We start from the raw sequence: 7,500 nt of genomic DNA on the forward strand, positions 1-7,500 counted from the left end.
AGGATTCTTTCTTGGATAAGTTATCCGTTCCAGTTTGTCTTTATTGAGCTCAGAAGATAGACTTGATGAACGGCCTTTCTGTGGTGTAAAATGTTGCTCAAGCTGCTTATGGTCTTTATTGATGGGAGGATGCTGTCTTGGTGGAAGGGTTTTATTCAGTTTGTTGCTGTGTTGAGAAGGATTCATTCTTGGCAAAGTTATCCATTGCAGCTTGTCGTTATTAAGCTCAGAAGATAGACTTGATAAATGACCTTTCTTAGGTAGGAACAGTTGTTCATGTTGAAGGCTGTTTAGGTTTTGTTCTAATTCCTTGTCTTGAAATGAGTCATATGCATAAATTCTGTGGTTACCACGGTGACTTCTTTGGGCTTTAGTTGTTAGCAAAAGGAGGGATGTGTAGACTAAGAGGATTGCAGTTCTGTGGAATATAAATTATGAATTATTAATTTTAGTTATATGTGTGTGCTTGTGAGGAAATGGGTGAAGGGTATGGATATTACTTTTTATTACTAGTTTATTGAGATCACGGAGTCATATAATAAAATTTTTTTATATTAAATATGAGGGAAATACTTGAGAACAGTAAAGTTAAAGAAGTTAGCAACTGAGTGGGAACAGAGCAGAGGGAACAGAGAAATATTAAAAGAGAACTCAGTGCAGCTGTTGCAAAAAGGTCATTGTAAGGAACATATAGTACCATCTGTGTTGTGTTGCATACGGTACATTATCAATGGTTCCTTATACCTGTATGTAAATAGAGGGCACTGCAATATTACTTCTTGTCCTAAATTTTTCATATGTAATGTATTGTGATACTGATGAGTATTTTAATCTAGGTATGAGGATTTAAGTGACAAGGTGATTGAAAGGTATATAATTTTGTAAGAAATTCAGGGTTTCATAGTATAAGAGTATCAGAAGGGTTTGCTGAACACCATTTCTAAATTGATGTTGTGGCAAAGGTTCACTTTTTTGTGAGATTGACCCAAGTAGCAAGAAATTTTACTTCTTGAATTGGTTCTTATCCTTTAAGTGAGGTAACTTGGTTAACAGGGGAGGCACATTAATTGAAAATGCTTAATTTCTCATCACAGATCAACATCATACATATAACTCGTGTAAAATTGTCATATTCTTTGTTTCTTGCACACTTTTTTATATGTAGTAAAGAGTAGATTTCTTGTTGTTTTAGAAACATGAAATTGCAAAAAAGTGGCACTGATATGTTCACCCCTCAACTCTTTCCATATATCAGCTATGAAGTCATGGACTTCATAACTGTTCAGGGTAAGGGATGGTTGTACAAAAAAATGTCGAATCTATCCAAGAAAGGTTATTACAGTTACCCATCTAGTTTTTGGAATTTGTTGAATGTTCCCTTTCTGAAACATGTGAACCCTCATAATCCACTCTCATTACAAATCTGGACTCAATGAAGCTTACTGCAAATGGTCTGTCTTGTAAGACTCATATCTAGTAATTTTGTTCAGTTAATTTGAAGAGTTTTTATGGTCATGGCATCCTGTTTAGATTTTAGTCTGGCAAGATAGTCTGTTTGTCAAACTCCATGCTGATGGTTTTTACTGGTTTGTTTGTTTTTTAGCGACATTACATTTTTCTGTATCCTTAGTTCCTTTGGTGTCTTTTTAGGGTTTCCTATCTCCTGCACCTTTTACTTGTTTTCATTTGTAATCTTTAGAATCCATTTTGTCCTAATTTTCATTTGCAACCTTATGAATACCTTACGTCCTAATTTTCATTTGCTACCTTACGAATACCTTATGTCCTTTTTTTTTCAATTTGTAACCTACAGAATTGGTGCTAGCCTTTTTCAGTAGTACCCTGCAGAATCCTCTTTTGTCGTAATCATTCATTTACTGCTAGATCATTATCTCCACGAGCCATAATCCAGTTCATTTAACCCTCAGTCTTACATATTTTTCCACTTTTCTATTATAATGTATTATGTAATTTTCATCACTATAGACTTGTGAACAGGAACCAGTTGTAATGGTTTTAAACTGAAAATTTATTGTTCACCTCTGTAAGTTTAAAAGTCAGATACTACGTGTCCACCCATCATCCAATCAACTTTCATCAGTGGTCAATTATGGTACTAGGTCTTTTCCATTATCCACTTAATCAGCTTTTGTCAGCCTTTGGTGGATTTTGTTTTTAGCTTCATAAAAGGACTTGGAAACAAGATATGATTTGGTTACTGTTTTATCTTCTCTCTCTCTCTCTCTCTCTCTCTCTCTCTCTCTCTCTCTCTCTCTCTCTCTCTCTCTCAAGTATCATCATCAGACCAGTCTGTTTCTTCTTAACAAGTTGCCAAAGGTTACAACAAAATGTGAACATTTTCACTTCTGACCTTGACAGTTGAAGCCTCCCGAGCTATTAAGGACCTTGGTTCATCTGCTGGGACATCAGATGTGAGTTAATAGATATATGATAATTTAGGGAAGTAGGTATAGAAATAGGCTAAGATAGAGTTAAAAAAGATGTTCATTTATCTTCTTTAAGTGGTACAAAAATTTCAGTGCTAGGAGCCATTGTTTTTTCATTTTGTGCTAGCCTCAGCGTTCTATTATTTCTAATTTCCTTGTTTGCAAATCCCTCTCTTCAGCTTCTGTAATTCAGGCTGTTTAAACTGTTGTAGTGCCTGAGCACTAATCTGTCAGTCATGTTTGCTTCTTTTAGCCCATGTGCAGCATTTTTGGTAGTCCCAAAGGACTGGAAGTCTGGAATATTATTATGCCTTGTTTATAGTTTCCCTGTTGTTCAGACATGATACTCTTGCAAGATGCCTTATATCAGTCTATGAGGGCACATTATTTGTTGGCAGAGTAATTCATTAAAATTAATACCTGTATACTGTATGTAAAATTTCAACTCTGACGACTTCATAGGTTTCCGTAAGATTTTATGTTGGTTGATGTGGGTTGGTCTTTGTTGATTTCATTAATTTACTGGCTTCATCTGTTAATGAAAGAGAATTTTTTTGGGCATGGGTGAAGGGCTGGTAATCTCATCCCAAAATTCTGTGCTGAAACTTGTAACAGACCATAAAAGTCTGGTGCGAAGAATCACTGTGAGGCTGAAGAAGGTAAAAGTTAGAGTTTGAGACGTCTTATCACTGGAATCTTTAGTTAATTTTGAATTTTGGGGATACTGATTGACAGTGTGTATGTAAAAATAAAATAGGTCATTTTTCTGAAATTCTGTTCTTTTGCTCTTTTTGGATTATATGATTTTTTGTTTTTATTTTACAAACCTACGCTGTTTATTAGTTACTGTACCTTATTTTTCTTACTTTTTATTTTATATTTTGTGTAATTAGCTGTCACTTATTGTCTTACGTACATCTGCAAGAGGGTTTTTTGTTTTATATCCCTCGTATGTTTACTTTTCCACTTATTTTGAACACTTTTACTGCCACATATTTCCAAGTTTTATCTCTATAATCTTCCCATCATGTGGTCTTCCTGTTTGGCATACTGTAGGCAGTGGTAAACGTTCTCTGCACCACTCTCTTGGGATCCAGTTGTATTGCTCTATGTTTACTCTTCATCTGTTCACTGTGGTGCCTTCATTCCTTAACTGTCAAACTTCTTTAATTTTATTTTATTGTGCTCCAGATTTCACATCATTTAAGAATATATCTTTCACGCCATTTCATTAGGAGTCAGAACATGTGACTGTTGCCTGGTTACAATAATTTTGAAGTATTTATTTGTAATAATTATTGTTATGTACTTGATTAGTAAAAAAGATGGAAGTGTTTTAAGTATGTTGCAATTTTATCTTGCTCTTAATATTTCAAAGACGTTACATTGGCCTGTGTTTCTTGTCTCAGATTTTTTATTAGTTAATTGTGCAGTACTGTACATAACCCATAAACTGTCTCTGTTACACTCAGAAAAAATGAATACTTGGATACACATTACATTTTAAGCAGTAGTACGCAATTATTCATTTATGTATTTGGTGTCAATCCTTGTATTTCTCCATATTAATTATGTTTACTCTCATGTTATTTTTGTGGTACCCTATCATTTCCTTAATCCTTCAGTCTTATTGCCATCTATTTTTTTGACCCTCACTTTCAAATAACTATTTTATTCTTGGTGTTTCCTTACTGTTTCTGCAACACATCACATTTGTGAAAATGTTAATTTGATCACATGCAGATATACAAGAGAAAACTAAATCAGTAAGAAAGCGTGGTTTGTGTATGTGATTTGTCAACAGATCTCCTGACTTGAAATTGGAACTCAGCTTGCAAACAGTAGGCGTCAGAAAGTCTTCAGCCACAAAAGTGTCATTCGATACATTTGAGGATTGATGATGTGAACTATTGGAAGGTCAAAGTCTGCAGACTTTATTGCATTCTCGACAAACATACAAAACTGCAACTTTTAAAGTACTTTTTTTTGCCTTTTCTTGAGAATTTAACACACTACCATCTCTTCTGTACAGTACTTGCTACCAGTCATACAAGAACTGAAAATGGTATTTTTTAAGTAAAAACAGAATAAAAAATACAAGTTAGCTGGGATATTTATGGTTTCTCGCTCTGCTCAGGGCTCTCTCTCTCTCTCTCTCTCTCTCTCTCTCTCTCTCTCTCTCTCTCTCTCTCTCTCTCTCTCTCTCTCTCTCTCAAAAATGTATTGTTTAACAAAAAAGCACTGTAGATGTACGATTCAATGTACAGTATACTCTTTATGTATGATTTTGTTTCTAAGTGCAAGAGATGACGTTTCTAGGCTCGTTTGTACCAGACGTAAGACAATTTCATGCAAATATTTACAAAATTTAAAGCTCATTGTGTTCTTATACAATGGATATAGACGTCAGAAAGTACAATAATTTTGAAGACCTGAAAACCATACAAGGTTTACTACGTACTTTCATCTCCGATAATCTTCATTTTTAACGTATTGTTTCTAATATGCAGTACCTTCACGTAATCAGTTTGTCAAAACATTTTCGTTTATTATTTCATTTTTTCCTCGTATTTTCTTCATTTTCCTTCCCGTGCAGATGTTCTCCTTCGTTTGTATGGTTTTTATTTTCTCACTTTCCTTCCTTTATAAAATGCTCTCTGTCTGACGTTTGCATTGATTTATTTATTGATTTTCATAGCTGACATTTTCTGTTTGCCTTTCAAGTATTCCTTCTCGTGCCTTTGGGTGAGTCGGTAGAGTTGTCGCCTAGCACTCGCTAGGCCCGAGTTCTAGTCTCCGGCCGGCTAATGAAGAATTAGAGGACTTTATTTCTGGTGATAGAAATTCATTTCTCGCTATATTGTGGTTCGGATTTCACAATAAACTGTAGGTCCCGTTGCTAGGTGACCAATTGATTCTTAGCCTAGGAGAGCTGTTAATCAGCTCGTTGGTCTGGTTAAACTAAAGATATACTTATCTCATGCCTTTATATATATATATATATATATATATATATATATATATATATATATATATATATATATATATATAAAAGATTTGCCATAATTTGGCAATATATATATCTCCACTTGACTCTAAGTATCGTGTAAATATTGAATTTCTACCTTCACCCTCTTATTTCCCATGTTGCGTGGTTTTCCTTGATATATTGTCAACAGTTTTCAAATCCCATTTCTTTTCTGTTACCGTATATTGCTGCCGTCTCTTTCCGTATTAAATTTATATATAAATTGTTTATATAAATAAATCACATTATATATTTATATGTAATATATTATATTATATATCATATAATATGTGCATATATTTTGCACCAGTTACCGCCGATCCTTTGTTCCGTTCTTTTACTCCCGTTTTTCATTTCCTTTCTCCCTCGTCACCTCTGTTATCAGGGAGAGCCATCTTTCCGTCTGACCGCCGTTACGTAGCAGAACTCTGTCCGTGATTGACTGACAAGCAGTGTAGAGACGCGATACCCGGATGGGACGTGACCGTTTCTCGCATTGTATTCAAATCAAGATGGATGTCTCGGCTCTTTTAAGCTAGACTTGTATCGCTACGTTATTTAATGACTTTTTTTTAGTAATGGGAATACATTGTATATATATATATATATATATATATATATATATATATATATATATATATATATATATATATATATATATAGAGAGAGAGAGAGAGAGAGAGAGAGAGAGAGATACACAAACATACATACATGTATACACACATGTATTTATATATATATATATACACATGTGCTGTACATATACATATACTTATATATCTTATTTTATGTAGATCGTTCATGTCGGGATAATATCCTGAAGGACACATTTTTTGAGGAACGTTAGTAAAATTCGACTTAAATGACTTATTTTTTTAGTAATGGGAATACATTGTATATATATATATTTATATACATATATATATATATATATATATATATATATATATATATATATATATATATATATATATATATATATATATATATATATATATATATATAGAGAGAGAGAGAGAGAGAGAGAGAGAGAGAGAGAGAGAGAGAGAGAGAGAGAGATACACAAACATTCATACATGTATACACATGCACACATGTATATATATATATATATATATATATATATATATATATATATATATATATATATATATATATATACATATACATATACTTATACATATACATATATATCTTATTTTATGTAAATCGTTTATGTCGGGATAATATCCTGAAGGACACATTTTTTGAGGAACGTTAGTAAAGTTCGACTTAATTTTTTATCGAGTTGTTTCACTTATTTAATTTGTGAGAGCCAGTTCATTCGAATATGTACATAACTCATTGCTTTTGTTCTATTATTTATTAAAATTTGTTGCACGTTCATGAAAATCGAACAGCCTTCAGTGATGCCGTTGTTTGAGTACCAAATTATATATAGGCCTAGCTAATAATTAACAGTTTAGTAAGGAAGAATTTCGCTGATATTTAGCGCATGATGAAGCAAAAAAAAAAAAAGCCGTCCAGTTGCTAAACCACACATTTATATGAAAGCAAAAAAAAAAAAAAGGCCGTTCAGTTGCTAAACCACACATTTATATGAAAGAAGCAAAAAAAAAAAAAAGGCTGGTCAGTTGCTAAACCCACACAGACATATGAAAGAAGCAAAAAAAAAAAAAGGCCGTCCAGTTGCTAAACCACACATTTATATGAAAGAAGAAGAAAAAAAAAAAGGCTGGTCAGTTGCTAAACCCACACAGACATATGAAAGAAGCAAAAAAAAAAAAAAAAGGCAGTCCAGTTGCTAAACACACATTTATATGAAAGAAGCCAAAAAAAAAAAAAGCCATCCAGTTGATACACCACACATTTATATGAAAGAAGCAAAACAGAAAAGGCTGGACGGTTGCTAAGCACATTTATATGAAAAAGGTAAAAAAAAAAAAAAAAAAAAAAAGGCTGGTCAGTTGCTAAACACACATTTACATAAAAGAAGCAAAAAAAAAAAAAAGGCCGTCCAGTTGC

General features: G+C 33.0%; 1 protein-coding gene and 1 long non-coding RNA gene across 2 annotated transcripts in view; one reads left to right on the top strand and one right to left on the bottom strand.

Moving 5' to 3' along the window:
* LOC136836388 (zinc-regulated GTPase metalloprotein activator 1-like) overlaps positions 1-7,500 on the top strand; it is a 125,016-nt gene that overhangs the window by 31,746 nt on the left and 85,770 nt on the right.
* The window catches only part of LOC136836510 (uncharacterized), an 11,521-nt gene that overhangs the window by 323 nt on the left and 3,698 nt on the right, over positions 1-7,500 (bottom strand). The window contains exon 2 of the long non-coding RNA XR_010852411.1: positions 1-418. This exon is cut by the window's left edge and continues 323 nt beyond it. This is a non-coding gene — a long non-coding RNA (uncharacterized lncRNA). The remainder of the gene's footprint in view (positions 419-7,500) is intronic.

This window comes from Macrobrachium rosenbergii, chromosome 56 (assembly GCF_040412425.1).
Source record: "Macrobrachium rosenbergii isolate ZJJX-2024 chromosome 56, ASM4041242v1, whole genome shotgun sequence".
NCBI lineage: Eukaryota > Metazoa > Arthropoda > Malacostraca > Decapoda > Palaemonidae > Macrobrachium > Macrobrachium rosenbergii.